The 14,785-nt window shown below is 41.1% G+C and overlaps 2 protein-coding genes across 4 annotated transcripts in view; one reads left to right on the top strand and one right to left on the bottom strand.

Annotated features, from left to right (window-relative positions):
• Vmn2r1 (vomeronasal 2, receptor 1) overlaps positions 1-14,785 on the bottom strand; it is a 142,676-nt gene that overhangs the window by 36,432 nt on the left and 91,459 nt on the right. For all 3 annotated transcript variants that reach the window (XR_001783720.1, XR_375555.2, XR_001783721.2), the window contains exon 4: positions 2,273-2,401. The gene's annotated coding sequence lies outside the window, so the exon portion shown is untranslated. The remainder of the gene's footprint in view (positions 1-2,272; positions 2,402-14,785) is intronic.
• The window catches only part of Vmn2r2 (vomeronasal 2, receptor 2), a 55,188-nt gene continuing 53,901 nt past the window's right edge, over positions 13,499-14,785 (top strand). The window contains exon 1 of the mRNA XM_017319413.1: positions 13,499-13,759. The gene's annotated coding sequence lies outside the window, so the exon portion shown is untranslated. The remainder of the gene's footprint in view (positions 13,760-14,785) is intronic.

Raw genomic sequence — 14,785 nt, 5'->3', positions numbered from 1 at the left:
TGAGGCCCTAAATATTAAAAAAGATATTGCCTCTGAATCTTTTCTGTAGCAACAGCTACTCCCCAAAACTTTAAAGCTCATTACATAAGAGCCAATGTTTGTAGTAAATTTCTCTTCAGAGGCATTAGCTAATAAAATACTTTCCATATAAGAAACAATATACACTGAAAGATTCAAAGTCCTAGCTTCTTGTATTGAAGCAGAGACTTTTTTTTTACATAATGTAAAGCTATTAGCCATTCCTAGAGGCAAAACTTTCCAATGATTACAAGCACAGTAGAAGACAAACCTTTACAATTATCAGGATGCAAAGGAAAAAACAACCTTCCAAATTCATAATAATTCTATATGGAGTATGCAGGCCAAATTGTAATGTCTTAAGAAGTTCAACAGCTTTATTGACCTTTCATAGATCTTAAGTTTAAACTTCATTTTTGAACAACACCTGGATTAATCTGTAATAATGTTTTGGCTTAAAAAATAATTCCTGGAGGCAAGGAGAGGCAAGGTCCCAAAAACTTTCCTAGGCAGGGTTTGCAAAACAAAAGAAATGCCACACAAGCCTCACTGAGGCTGCTCTGTGCTTTGTATTAACTCAAATGTATTTTTTTTTTAAAAATCTGAGCCTACTTCCTGAGGTCTGGCCCAATAACTACCCCCAATGACTGCAGTGAAGACAGATTCCAGGGGATCAATTCTACTGTCTTTCTTTTGTTTTGTAAGGCTGGATGGCCACAGTGAGCTGCATTAGCATTCTCGTGAACATTCTTGTAATCATCCTAATTACAAAATATGGGTGAGTTACGAATCCCGAGCTTGCGATCAAACTGCAAACTGCACTCAAAGGAACACTGGCAATTTTAACCGTAATTTTTAAATTTCTTTTGCAATATTAAGGCATAACCATAACTTCTGGAATGCAAAACCTAATTTTAAGCAATCTACTCTCTTTAAAATCAATACTAGAAGCATCACTTTCATGTTACGAAGTTTGGCTGCCAATTCTTATATATGAAAGCATGACAGTGCAACTTTTAATGCTTCATTAAAGAGACATTGTTTTAAATCTTATCCCTTATAAATCTAGTTTCTAGGATAAGAATTACAAAAAATATTATCCCAATTTAGAAGTATCTTTAGAGGCCTGCTTTCCTGGGCTGGTTCATGCCACTGGCTGTTGTTTAAAATGACTCCAATCCTATGTTACCAATTTTAAGCTTACCTTCTTGTTACCAGTGTTATACCTTCTTAATCATACCAATAACTTATAAGCCAATACATGCAGAGCATATTTATACCTTTAAGACCACTCAGAAACCAAATGAAGCAGCTGCATGAATCTTACAAATTTAAACCCAAAAAAAAAAAAAAAAAAAAAAAAAAAAAAAAAGAATTTTTACTTTTTTAGGTATAATTTCAAGAGTAAAAGCACTTTGTCATTTCCTGGACACAATAATAACAATTGCAGAGATTTTTCTAGGACAAAAACAAAAACAAAACAAAACAAACAAAAAAACCCGAATACAAACAAACAAACAAAAACAATTATCAGCTTATTTGCCTTAAAACTAAGAAGTTGCAGATCCCTTTTAAAAGCAGCTTTTCAGCAGTGCCTCTCCTGCTATGCTTGACTCCTGGATAAGGGTGCAGGGCAACTTAAATCAGCCTCACTGTGCAAACCGAGACTGAATCAAGAGATCGATAGCCAGCAGATAGTTTTAATAATTTTTTCTTTTTAACATGAAACATAGAAAAATAGTCATTCAGACAATGAAACAAAAAACAAACACAAATTGACACATGGACAGACTGGTGCACCAAACACAGACAATACAGAGAGGGTAGAGAATTGATGTAACCAGAACTAAGAATGCCTCCCTTAGTGGCCAGAGAGGAAGCAGGATGTCTCCCTATTTCCTTCTGTCACTGGGAGAGCTTCGAAATCCATTATTCATTCTCTCTCCCCTCCTCATCATTTGTATATCTAGCATCTCCATTTTTGTTTTGTTTGTTTGTTTTTTACTCTTTTTATTTTATTTTATTTTATATTATCATTTTAAGTCCCACTCTTCCCACCTGATGCAGTTCTTGACTGCAGACAAATGCCTGTTTAGAATTTTCCAGTCCCATTTTCCACTGTCAACCCCTAGCTGATATCAGTGTTGGGCCGATGCTGACTCAGTCTAGCCTGTATCCTTTTTGTAACCTTGTGATCAACAGCCTTCTAAAGATGAAATTTGTAGCACTAACATTAATACTGTATGTTGCTTACCATGCAGGATACATCTTCTCCTGTTTTCTGCAGAGCTCCAAGACAATGTAGCCTCAGTACTTCTTTCCATTTTCAGACCACTTATTGAGCACCACTTGTAGCCGCCAGTGGCCATGGGTTACTGGGTTCCTGAAGGGAAAGGTGGGGTTGGATGGGAAAGGCAGCAAGAGAGATAATGAGCCAAGACAAAGTTCTCTGATCAAGGCCCAATGTTTACTTATGAGTCTGAGCTTATAAAGTGGGAGAACCCATCCATGCCATGCCAGGATCTTGTGGTCATGGTTGCTTTGTCAGCATCTGTCAGGAAAACAAGCTCAGCTGCTCAGCAGGTAGCTCCTTGCAGGAAGCTGCAGATATGGCAGACAAAAGACTTTACCTAGTTCAAAAGACTCCACCCTTGGTGAGGTAGCAACTGTGGCAAACCAGGTCTCAGCCAGACTGTACAAGGTTGGGGGGAGGGCACACTCTACAACATTCTTGGCAGCCTTATTTAGAATAATGTGAAGCTGGAAACAACCCAGATGTTCCTCAACATAGGAATGGATACAGAAAATGTGGTACATTTACACATTGGAGTACTACTCAGCTATTAAAAATAATGAATTCATGAAATTCTTAGGCAAATGAATGGAACTAGAAAATATCATCCTGAGTGAGGTAACCCAATAACAAGAGAACACACTTGGTATGTACTCACTGATAAGTGGATTTTAGCCTGGAATTTTGGAATACCCAAGTACAATTCACAGACCACATGAAGCTCAAGAAGAAGGAAGATGAAAGTGTGGGTGCTTTTGTCCTTCTTTGAAGGGGGAATAAAATACCCATGGGAGGAGATAGAGAGACAAAGTATCCATCAGAGACTGAAAAACAGGCCATCCTGAGACTGCCCTACCTGGGGATCTATCCCATATACAGTTACCAAACTCAGACACTATTGTAGATGCCAATAAGTGCTTGCTGAAAGGATGCTCATGTAGTTGTCTCCTGAGAGGCTCTGCCAGTGCCTGACAAATACAGAGGTGGATGCTCTCAGCCAACAATTGGACCGAGCATAGTGTCCTCAACAGAGGGTCTAGAGAAAGAACCAAAGGATCTGAAGGGGTTTGCAGCCCCATGGGAGGAACAACAATATCAACCAGCCAGTCCTCCCAGTGCTCCCAGGGACTAAACCACCAACCAAAGAATACAGTTAGAGAGACCCATGGCACCAGTTGCATATGTCCTTGTTGGACATCAATGGGAGGAGAGGCCTTTGGTCCTGTGAAGGCTCAATGTCCCAATGTAGGGGAATGCCTGGACAGGGAAGCAGGAGTGGGTGGATTCATAAGCAGAGGGAGCGGGAATGGGATGGGGGGGGGGGTCTGAGGAGAAGCCAATAAAGGGGTTAACATTTGAAATGTAAATAAAGAAAATATCTAATTTTAAAAAAAAAGAATGGCTAGATTTGCATTCTTCTTCATGCCAATCTCCACTTGAGTCAGCACTATTTGTTGAATATGCTGTCTTTTTTCTGCTAGATGCTTTTGGCTTGCTTATAAAAGATCAAGTGACCATAGGTGTATGGGTTTAATTCTGGGTATTCCTTTCTATTCCATTGATCTACCTGTCTTTGAACCAATACCATGCAGATTTTGTCACTATTGTTCTGTAGTACAGCTTGAGGTCAGGGGTGGTGATCCCTCCCAGAAGTTCTCTTATTGTTGAGAATAGTTTTTGTTATCCTAGGTTTATTGTTATTCCAGATGAATTTGAGAATTGCTCTTTCAGTCTCTATGAATAACTGAGTTGGAATTTAGATGGGGTTTACATTGACTCCATTGATTGCTTTTGGTAAAATGGCCATTTTCACTATGTTAATCCTGCCAATCCTGGGAGATCCTCCATCTTCTGAGGACTTCTATTTCTTTGTTCAGAGACTTGAATTTCTTGTCATACAAATCTTTCACTGGCCTTAGTTAGAGTCATACCAAGATATTTTATATTATTTGTAACAAGTGTGAAGGATATCATTTCCCTAATTTTTTCTCAGCCCATTTATTCTTTGAGTACAGGGAGGCTATTGATTCCTTTGTGTTAATTTTATATGCAGCCACATTGCTGAAGTACTTCTTTATCAGCTATAAGAGTTCTCTAGGGACCTGAGACTGCATTAATTAGGGAAGCAGAAAACCCGGCCTGATCAGGGACACAAGTCCCTTCCAGTCCACACCAGCACCGGGGTACCTTGGGTGAGGGGTCTGCAGCCACCGGCACGGTACCCACAGGACCATCCATGGGATCTTAAGACATCTGGTGAGTGGAACACAGCTTCTGCTCCAATCTAATCGAGCAGGACCTGAGACTGCATTAATTAGGGAAGCAGAAAACCCGGCCTGATCAGGGGCACAAGTCCCTTCTGGTCCACGCAAGCACTGGGGTACCTTGGGCGGGGAGCCTGCGGACACCTGCAAGGTACCCACCGGACCCTCCAACGGATCTTAAGACCTCTGGTAAGTGGATCACAACTTCTGCCAGGAGGCAGGTTCAAAAAAAAGATACCTGGGCACCTTCCCTGCAAGAGGAGAGCTTGCCTGCGGAGAGTACTCTGAAACCTGAAACTCAGGAGAGAGCTAGTCTCCCAGGTCTGCTAATAGAGGCTAACATAATCACCTGAGGAACAAGCTCTAACCAGAGACAACTACAACAACTAACTCCAGAGATTACCAGATGGTGAAAGGAAACATAAGAATCTTACTAACAGAAACCAAGACCACTCACCATCATCAGAACGTAGCACTCCCACCCCGCCTAGTCCTGGGCACCCCAACACACCTGAAAAAAATAGTCCCTGATTTAAAAGCATATCTCCTGATGATGGTAGAGGACGTCAAGAAGGACTTTAATAATTCACTTAAAGAAATACAGGAAAATACTGCTAAACAGGTAGAAGATCTTAAAGAGGAAGCACAAAAATCCCTTAAAGAATTGGAGGGAAACACGACCAAACGGGTGATAGAATTGAATAAAACAATCCAAGACCTAAAAAAGGAAGTAGACACAATAAAGAAAACCCAAAGTGAGGAAACACTGGAGATAGAAAACCTAGGAAAGAAATCTGGAACCATAGATGTGAGTATCAGCAACAGAATACAAGAGATGGAAGAGAGAATCTCAGGTCCAAAAGATGCCATAGAGAAAATCGGCACAACAATCAAAGAAAATACAAAATGCAAAAAGATACTAACTCAAAACATCCAGGAAATCCAGGACACAATGAGAAGACCCAACCTACAGATAATAAAAGTAGATGCTAATGAAGATTTTCAGCTTAAAGGGCCAGCAAATATCTTCAACAAAATTATAGAAGAAAACTTGCCAAACCTAAAGAAAGAGATGCCCATGAACATACAAGAAGCCTACAGAACACCAAATAGACTAGACCAGAAAAGAATTTCCTCCCAACACATAATAATCAGAACAACAAATGCACTAAATAAAGAGAGAATATTAAAAGCAGTAAGGGAGAAAGGTCAAGTAACATATAAAGGAAGGCCTATCAGAATTACACCAGACTTTTCACCAGAGACTATGAAAGCCAGAAGAGCCTGGACAGATGTTATACAGACACTAAGAGAACACAAATGCCAGCCCAGGCTACTATACCCGGCCAAACTCTCAATTACCATAGATGGAGAAAAACCAAAGTATTTCACAACAAAACAAAATTCACACATTATCTTTCCACGAATCCAGCCCTTCAAAGAATAATGACAGAAAAAAAACAATACAAGGACGGAAACCATACCCTAGAAAAAGCAAGAAAATAATCCCTCAACAAACCAAAAAGAAGACAGCCACAAGAACAGAATGCCAACTCTAACAACAAAAATAATAGGAAGCAACAATTACTTTTCCTTAATATCTCTTAATATCAATGGACTCAATTCCCCAATAAAAAGACATAGACAAACAGACTGGCTACACAAACAGGACCCAACATTTGGCTGCTTACAGGAAACACATCTCAGGTGAAAAGACAGACACTACCTCAGAATAAAAGACTGGAAAACAATTTTCAAAGCAAATGGTCTAAAGAAACAAGCTGGAGTAGCCATTCTAATATCGAATAAAATTGACTTCCAACCCAAAGTTATCAAAAAAGACAATGAGGGACACTTCATACTCATCAAAGGTAAAATCCTCCAAGAGGAACTCTCAATTCTGAATATCTATGCTCCAAATGCAAGGGCAGCCACATTCATTAAAGAAACTTTAATAAGCTCAAAGCACACATTGCACCTCACACAATAATAGTGGGACAACAAATGGACTTAACAGGTATCTACAGAATATTTTATCCTAAAACAAAAGGATATACCTTCTTCTCAGCACCTCATGGTACCTTCTCCAAAATTGACCATATAATTGGTCACAAAACAGGCCTCAACAGATACAAAAATATTGAAATTGTCCCATGCATCCACTCAGACCATCATGGAATAAGGCTGATCTTCAATAACAACATAAATAATGGAAAGCCAACATTCACGTGGAAACTGAACAACACTCTTCTCAATGATACCTTGGTCAAGGAAGGAATAAAGAAAGAAATTAAAGACTTTTTAGCGTTTAATGAAAATGAAGCCACAACATATCCAAACTTATGGGACACAATTAAAGCATTTCTAAGAGGGAAACTCATAGCTCTGAGTGCCTCCAAAAGAATCGAGAGAAAGCATACACTAGCAGCTTGACAACACACCTAAAAGCTCTAGAACAAAAGGAAGTAAATTCACCCAAGAGGAGTAGACAGCAGGAAATAATCAAACTCAGGGGCGAAATCAACCAAGTGGAAACAAGAACTATTCAAAGAATCAACCAAACCAGGAGCTGTTTTTTTGAGAAAATCAACAGGATAGATAAACCTTTAGCCAGACTCACTAGAGGGCACAGGGACAGAATCCTAATTGACACAATCAGAAATGAAAAAGTAGACATAACAACAGATCCTGAAGAAATCCAAAACACCATCAGCTCCTAATACAAAAGGCTATACTCAACAAAACTGTATAACCTGGACAAAATGGACAAATTTCTAGACAGATACCAGGTACCAAAGTTAAATCAGGATCAAGTTAACGATTTAAACGGTCCTATATCCCCTAAAGAAATAGAAGCAATTATTAATAGTCTCCCAACCAAAACAAAACAAAACAAAACAAAACAAAACAAAATAAAGGACCCAATGGGTTTAGTGCTGAGTTCTACCAGACTTTCAAAAAAGATCTAATTCCAGTTCTGCACAAACTATTCCACAAAAAATAAATAGAAGGTACTCTACCCAAGTCATTCTATGAAGCCACAATTACTCTGATACATAAACCACAGAAAGACCCAACAAAGATAGAGAACTTCAGACCATTTTCCTGTATGAATATCGATGCAAAAATAATAAAATTCTCACTAACCAAATCCAAGAACACATTAAAACTATCATCCATCCTGACCAAGTAGGTTTTATTCTAGGGATGCAGGGATGGTTTAATATACAGAAATCCATCAACGTAATTCATTATATAAACAAACTCAAAGGGAAAAAAAAAACACATGATCATCTCCTTAGACTCAAACAAAGCAATCGACAAGATCCAACACCCACTCATGATAAAAGTCTTGGAAACGTCAGGTATTCAAGGCCCATACCTAAACATGATAAAAGCAATCTACAGCAAATCAGTAGCCAAAATCAAAGTAAATGGTGAGAAGCTAGAAGGCATTGCACTAAAATCAGGGACTAGACAAAGATGCCCACTTTCTCCCTACCTATTCAACATTATACTTGAAGTCCTAGTCAGAGCAATTCAACAACAAAAGGAGATCAAGGGGATACAAATTGGAAAAGAAGTCAAAATATCACTTTTTACAGATGATATGATAGTATATATAAGTGACCCTAAAAATTCAACCAGAGAACACCTAAACCTGATAAACAGCTTCGGTGTAATAGCTAGATATAAAATTAACTCAAACAAGCCAATGGCCTTTCTCTACACAAAGAATAATCAGTCTGAAAAAGAAATTAGTCACAAATAATATAAAATACCTTGGCGTGACTCTAACTAAGGAAGTGAAAGATCTGTATGATAAGAACTTCAAGTCTCTGAAGAAAGAAATTAAAGAAGATCTCAGAAGATGGAAAGATCTCCCATGCTCATGGATTGGCAGGATCAACATTGTAAAAATGGCTATCTTGCCAAAAGCAATCTACAGATTCAATGCAATCCCCATCAAAATTCCAACTCAATTCTTCAACGATTTAGAAAGGGCAATCTGCAAATTCATCTGGAATAACAAAAAAACCTAGGGTAGTAAAAACTCTTCTCAAGGATAAAAGAACCTCTGGTGGAATCACCATGAGGTAAATTTACAATGTGGTAAAGCTTTACTACAGAGCAATTGTGATAAAAACTGCATGGTACTGGTATAGTGACAGACAAGTAGACCAATGGAATAGAATTGAAGACCCAGAAATGAACCCACACACCTATGGTCACTTGATCTTCGACAAGGGAGCTAAAACCATCCAGTGGAAAAAAGACAGCATTTTCAACAAATGGTGCTGGCACAACTGGTTGTTATCATGTAGAAGAATGCGAATCGATCCATACTTATCTCCTTGTACTAAGGTCAAATCTAAGTGGATCAAGGAACTCCACATAAAACCAGAGACACTGAAACTTATAGAGGAGAAAGTGGGGAAAAGTCTCGAAGATATGGGCACAGGGAAAAAATTCCTGATAGAACAGCAATGGCTTGTGCTTTAAGATCGAGGATTGACAAATGGGACCTCATGAAACTGCAAAGCTTCTGCAAGGCAAAAGACACTGTCAATAAGACAAAAAGACCACCAACAGATTGGGAAAGGATCTTTACCTATCTTAAATCATATAGGGGACTAATATCCAATATATATAAAGAACTCAAGAATGTGGACTCCAGAAAATCAAATAGCCCCCTTAAAAGATGGGGCTCAGAGCTGAACAAAGAATTCTCACCCAAGGAATACCGAAAGGCTGAGAAACACCTGAAAAAAATGTTCAACATCCTTAATCATCAGAGAAATGCAAATCAAAACAACCCTGAGATTTCATCTCACACCAGTCAGAATTGCTAAGATCAAAAATTCAGGTGACAGCAGATGCTGGCGAAGATGTGGAGAAAGAGGAACACTCCTCCATTGTTGGTGGGATTGCAAGCTTGTACAAGCACTCTGAAAATCAGTCTGGCAGTTCCTCTGAAAATTGGACATAGTACTACCGGAGGATCCCGCAATACCTCTCCTGGGCATATACCCAGAACATGTCCCAACTGGTAAGAAGGACACATGCTCCACTATGTTCATACGAGCCTTATTTATAATAGCCATAGGCTGGAAAGAACCCAGATGTCCCTCAACAGAGGAATGGACACAAAAAATGTGGTACATTTGCACAATGGAGTACTACTCAGCTATTTAAAAAAATGAATTTATGAAATTCCTAGGCAAATGGTTGGACCTGGAGGGTATCATCCTCAGTGAGGTAACCCAACCACAAAAGAACTCAAATGAAATGTACTCACTGATAAGTGGATATTAACCCAGAAACTTAGTATAGCGAGATATAAGGTACAATATGTAAAACATATGAAACTGAAGAAGAACGAAGACCAAAGTGTGGACACTTTGCTCATTCTTAGAATTGGAAACAATCACCCATGGAAGGAGTTACAGAGACAAAGTTTGGAGCTGAAACAAAAGGATGGTCCATCTAGAGACTGCCATATACAGGGATCCATCCCATAATTAGCCTCCAAGCGATGACACCATTGCATACACTAGCAAGCCTTTGTTGCAAGGACGGTGATATAGCTGTCTCTTGTGAGACTAGGCTGGGGCCTAGCAAACACAGAAGTGGATGCTCACAGTCAACTATTGGATGGATCATAGGGCCCCCAATGGAGGAGCTAGAGAAAGTACCCAAGGAGCTAAAGAGATCTGCAACCCTATCGGAGGAACAACATTATGAAATAACCAGTACCCCAGAGCTCTTGACTCTAGCTGCATATGTATCAAAAGATGACCTAGTTGGCCATCACTGGAAAGAGAGGCCCATTGGTCAGGCAAACGTTATATGCCCCAGTACAGGGGAACGCCGGGGCCAAAAAATGGGAATGGGTGGGTAGGGGAGTGGGGGGGGGGGGACTTTTGGGATAGCATTGGAAATGTAATTGAAGAAAATACGTAATAAAAAAAGAAAAATAAAAGCTTGCAGTTAGTTATACAGAACATGTAAGAAGGTGCTAATTTGGAGGAAAATTTTCAGGGATATATGGCATGATATTTTGCAGAGTAAAGTAGAATTTAATTGCACTGAGGAATGTTATAAAACATTTTCAAGGCTGGTGAGATGGCTCAGTGGGTAAGAGCACCCGACTGCTCTTCCGAAGGTCCAGAGTTCAAATCCCAGCAACCACATGGTGGCTCATAACCATCCGTAACAAGATCTGGCGCCCTCTTCTGGAGTGTCTGAAGACAGCTACAGTGTACTTACATATAATAATAAATAAATCTTTAAAAAAAAACATTTTCAATATTCTATTCTTTCAGATAAATGGCATTTAGATGTATATAATTTATAGATGAAAGGTAGATAGCCTGATAGGTAATAGATAGAAGAAATTAAAAATGAAATTTCTGTGAATACTGACCAGCTAAAACTACAGGGGAATATTTGATTGTGAATTCCAAGAGAAATGGAATATCAATTACAATCTCTTGGTCTATTACACCCCCACATGTACTAGAACAGTTTTCATGTGTAACTTTAGATTCTTAGAGTCAAATTTTTATCTAAAATAGAGTCAGTCTAAACCTTTGTTTATGAAACACATATGTATTGTTACAATTAAAACAAAAATAACTTCCTGTAAAAATGATTATAGCCCAATTTATGTTATATTATTCTTAGTAATCCATGGCTTACAAAATATTCCAATATGTCTTACAGCATTTAAATACATTTTCTTTTTGTGAAAAATTCTAGGTAAGTTTTCTTTCACACAGAATCTAAGTAATTGTGGGTGGAATTCCTTGCAGTGGGTGAGCATTTAAGTGGACATTCAAGGGGTATTGGAGAACAGATTAGAATTAATTTCAGCAGATTGAATCAAAATAGTGTGGTTGTTATCTTGAGAAATAATGTGAAGATTAACCACATGAAAAACAAAATAGTAAAACATCTTTATTAGGGCTGACCAAATATATGCAGTATGTATTTTTTTGTTTTCTGTCCTGTCCTGTCATTTCCTGTCCTGTATGTCCTGTTCTGTCTGTTCTGTTCTGTTCTGTTCTGTTCTGTTCTGTTCTGTTCTGTTCTGCTCTGCTCTGCTCTGCTGTGCTGTGCTGTGCTGTGCTGTACTCTGCTCTGCTCTGCTGTGCTGTGCTGTGCTCTGCTCTGCTCTGCTCTGCTCTGCTGTGCTCTGCTCTGCTCTGCTCTGCTCTGCTGTGCTCTGCTCTGCTCTGCTCTGCTCTGCTCTGCTGTGCTCTGCTGTGCTCTGCTCTGCTCTGCTCTGCTCTGCTCTGCTCTGCTCTGCTGTGCTCTGCTCTGCTCTGCTCTGCTCTGCTCTGCTCTGCTGTGCTCTGCTGTGCTCTGCTGTGCTGTGCTGTGCTCTGCTGTGCTGTGCTGTGCTCTGCTCTGCTGTGCTCTGCTCTGCTGTGCTCTGCTCTGCTCTGCTGTGCTCTTTTCTGCTCTGCTCTGCTCTGCTGTGCTCTGCTCTGCTGTGCTCTGCTCTGCTCTGCTGTGCTCTGCTGTGCTCTGCTGTGCTCTGCTCTGCTCTGCTCTGCTGTGCTCTGCTCTGCTCTGCTGTGCTCTGCTGTGCTCTGCTGTGCTCTGCTCTGCTCTGCTGTGCTCTGCTCTGCTCTGCTCTGCTCTGCTGTGCTGTGCTCTGCTCTGCTCTGCTCTGCTCTGCTGTGCTGTGCTGTGCTCTGCTCTGCTCTGCTGTGCTGTGCTCTGCTCTGCTCTGCTCTGCTCTGCTCTGCTGTGCTGTGCTCTGCTCTGCTGTGCTCTGCTGTGCTCTGCTCTGCTCTGCTCTGCTCTGCTCTGCTCTGCTGTGCTCTGCTGTGCTCTGCTGTGCTGTGCTGTGCTCTGCTCTGCTATGCTGTGCTGTGCTCTGCTCTGCTGTGCTCTGCTCTGCTGTGCTCTGCTCTGCTGTGCTCTGCTCTGCTCTGCTGTGCTCTTTTCTGCTCTGCTCTGCTCTGCTGTGCTCTGCTCTGCTCTGCTGTGCTCTGCTCTGCTCTGCTGTGCTCTGCTCTGCTCTGCTCTGCTGTGCTCTGCTCTGCTCTGCTGTGCTCTGCTGTGCTCTGCTCTGCTCTGCTCTGCTCTGCTGTGCTCTGCTCTGCTCTGCTCTGCTCTGCTCTGCTCTGCTGTGCTCTGCTCTGCTCTGCTGTGCTCTGCTCTGCTCTGCTCTGCTCTGCTGTGCTCTGCTCTGCTCTGCTGTGCTCTGCTGTGCTCTGCTGTGCTCTGCTCTGCTGTGCTGTGCTCTGCTGTGCTCTGCTCTGCTCTGCTCTGCTCTGTTCTGCTGTGCTCTGCTCTGCTCTGCTGTGCTCTGCTCTGCTCTGCTCTGCTCTGCTGTGCTCTGCTCTGCTGTGCTCTGCTGTGCTCTGCTGTGCTCTGCTGTGCTCTGCTCTGCTCTGCTGTGCTCTGCTCTGCTCTGCTCTGCTCTGCTCTGCTGTGCTCTTTTCTGCTCTGCTCTGCTCTGCTCTGCTCTGCTCTGCTGTGCTCTGCTCTGCTCTGCTCTGCTCTGCTCTGCTGTGCTCTTTTCTGCTCTGCTGTGCTCTGCTCTGCTCTGCTGTGCTGTGCTCTGCTCTGCTCTGCTCTGCTCTGCTCTGCTGTGCTTTGCTGTGCTCTGCTCTGCTCCTCTCCTTTCTGTTCTGTTCCATTCCTTTCTATTCTTTAGCCTCCCTCAGCCTTGAAGCAGGCTGATCTAGACTTTGACCTTGCTGCCCCTAAGAAGGAGATTACCTAGAGTGGAGCCTTCCAACCTAGATGGCTCTATTGTTCTGTCACCAGCCTCTGCTCTCCTCCAAGACACTGCTACCTGCTGAGAGGCCCCTGAGATATTCTGGAGGCACATCCTATCCTGCATGTCACCTGCAGGCTGGCTCCAGACACCAAGAATGGACTGGCAGGGGGGATGGGCCTTCCCCCTTTATAAGCAGTTTCTGAGTAAAATTGCGGGCCTTGATCAGGAAATTGTCTTGGCTTCATTCATTTCTCACCATCTAGTCTCTTTCAGCCCCAGCCTGCCTCCCAGTTGTATCTGGTTCATGTAGGTCGTGGGCCGGCTTACAACAGATTGATGCCATGAATGGGAACAGCAGAGAAACACTGAGGGAATCGCTGTCTTGTGTGGAGCTTCACGAGAAGGAAAGAATCACAGGATCGGATCGGGCACAGTTAGCAACAGGTATTTATGCTAGCACTGGTTTTAAACTTCATTTTTTAAAGTTTTGCTGGAGGTGCCATAAGATATGGGCTAAGTTTGGAACAGTGCTGACCTGGCACTGCTTCCACTTAGGATTTGACAGCGAAATATGTGTGGGACTAGAAACTTTGAATCAGGTAGTTATCCGCAGCTTTCAAAACCTGCTTTAGGAAAGAGGAATGGGGTTTAAAATAATAAAACAGGAGGTTTTCCACAGTCAAGAACTGCATCAGGCTAAAGGAATAGGGTTTAAGATAGTAAAATAAAATAGGGGAAAATGGATTTTGAAACTCTCCCAGAGACAGAGAGAAAATCAGGGGATGCCCTGCTTTATTCTCTCTGGCCCCTGCAGCAGAAGTTCTCTGCCCTCTTTGTCTTGTCTAATTTCTAGTGCACTGGTCTATTTATGTGTTGATTTGTGAGTGTTTTGTTTCATTGTCTGAATGACTGAATGTTCTGTGTTTCATGTTGGAAAAAAAATGGCTAAGACTTTATCTGCTGGTTCAGCAACACCTGAGAGTGGCCACACTTTAGCCAAAAATCAGGCACAGCAGGGGAACCGCTGCTGGAAAAACTGCTTTTAAAGAATAGGAGTCTGTAACCTCTTGTTTATAAGGCAAATAAGCTGATGGCTTTTTTCCTAGAAAATTCTCTGCAATCGTGATTATTGTGTTTAGCAAATGACAAAGTGCTTTTTTATCTTGTAATTATAGCTATAAAAAGTAAAATTCTTTGATTGGTCTAAATTTACAATACTCGTGTAGCTGCTGCATTTGGTTTTTTACTGGTCTTAAAGGTGTAAATTGGCAGCCAAACTTCATAACATGATAGTGATGCTTCTAATATTGATTTTAAAGATGATAAATTGTTTTAAAATTGGGTTTTGCTTTCCAAAGGTTGTAGATATTATCCTAACGTTGCAAAAGAAACTTGAAAATTATGGTTAAAACCGCCAGTGTTCCATTGTCTGCATCTTTCAGTTTGATCGCAAATTTAAGATTTTCTACT

Source organism: Mus musculus, chromosome 3 (genome assembly GCF_000001635.26).
Source record: "Mus musculus strain C57BL/6J chromosome 3, GRCm38.p6 C57BL/6J".
Classification (NCBI taxonomy): Eukaryota; Metazoa; Chordata; class Mammalia; order Rodentia; family Muridae; genus Mus; species Mus musculus.
Note: the sequence above shows the minus strand (reverse complement) of the source record. Positions and strands in the feature narration are given on the sequence as shown.